This window comes from Tarenaya hassleriana, unplaced genomic scaffold (genome assembly GCF_000463585.1).
Source record: "Tarenaya hassleriana unplaced genomic scaffold, ASM46358v1 Cleome2131, whole genome shotgun sequence".
NCBI classification, from domain to species: domain Eukaryota; kingdom Viridiplantae; phylum Streptophyta; class Magnoliopsida; order Brassicales; family Cleomaceae; genus Tarenaya; species Tarenaya hassleriana.
Window position 1 is genome coordinate 1 of NW_010965480.1, and position 1303 is coordinate 1303.

At 36.0% G+C, this 1303-nt stretch overlaps 1 long non-coding RNA gene across 1 annotated transcript; it reads right to left on the reverse strand.

Annotated features, from left to right (window-relative positions):
* Positions 1-481: 481 nt before the first annotated feature.
* Positions 482-1303, reverse strand: LOC104814745. Its single transcript, XR_771971.1, has 2 exons — positions 1229-1303; positions 482-787 (listed from the first exon to the last, which is right to left on the reverse strand). It is a non-coding gene; the product is annotated as an uncharacterized LOC104814745 (long non-coding RNA).

Genomic DNA, 1303 nt, shown 5'->3' on the forward strand with positions numbered 1-1303 from the left:
ACTATAACCATTCGGTTTTTATATAAATTCCGGTTCGGTTCGGTTATTTTTCGGTTCGGTTCGGATTCGGTTCGGTTTTGGTAAAAAATTCAATTTTCCAAAGAAATTGTCGGTTTTGTTAATAACCGAATGGTCACCCCTATAAACTATTATTCCCATTGTAAAAGATGGTTTCTAAGCAATTCGTAAACATTGGTTTGCAATTATCCCTCAATATATATTTATCATAAAATAAACAAAAGAATTTCATCTTTATTTCGACCCAAGTACACAGTATGCGTAAGCAAATTTTTTTTTACATTATTATATTTACGTTATGATACAAATTGTATGATATTGTCACATCCTTTTTTATATCCTTTTAACATAACGAATATCTTTCACACCCATTAAAATCTAACAAATTTAGCGGGGGGATAAATCAAAAAATTATCGAGTTGCCTGATTTTAAAAACTTGGAAATAATTTAAATATCCAAAAATTAAAAAAACGATTAAATTAATTCGGAAAGCCTTTTAATAATTCCCACACTAGCTTTATCGGAATGATACGAGTCCCTGAGGATTTCAGATATTCAAACCCACACATGAAGGAAAGGAAAGTGACACAACGGGGAGACAACACAAAGCACCAGACACAAGACAAGATATGAAGAACATCAAAGAATACAGACGCAATTTTCACACAAAACTTGATCCCCGAAACGCAATGCCACCAATCGAATGGTTGCTCGGATTGAATTCGAGAGAATTTCCAAGCTTTTTCACTACACAGCAATAGGAGGATCCTGCATTCACATTCACCACAATTCAAGTGTTAAGTTCTTTCTCCAAGCATTTTTGGAAAGCAAGAACATGCAACAAAATCAAGGGCATACACAGTTGAGTAAACACTTCTTGCAGTCATGCAGCTCAAATAGCGTATGAATGGATCTTACAGCCGTATATTACGACAACAAGTGACTTCCTGCATGAAGGGCAATGATCCTATACAATACAGCTTAACCCCCGTTCTTGTTCATTATCGAAGAACCAAAACCTAATACAAATTCTTGCCGAGGTGCTCCATCGGTTTGGGATTAATGTATTCGAATACTTATGTTGTTTAATGTAAGATCAACACAATTATGAGGTAAAGCATCAGTGTTTTCTACAGTGCGTTATCGGATTTGATTATCTAAACAGCTTTAGTGGATCGGACAATGATGGAAAGTGGAGAGGTGGCTCACCTTGGAGGTCAGGTTTGAGATAGCTAGATTGAATTTATCTCTGGTTTTTGTCCCCGCAACCTGACCTGCTCTCGC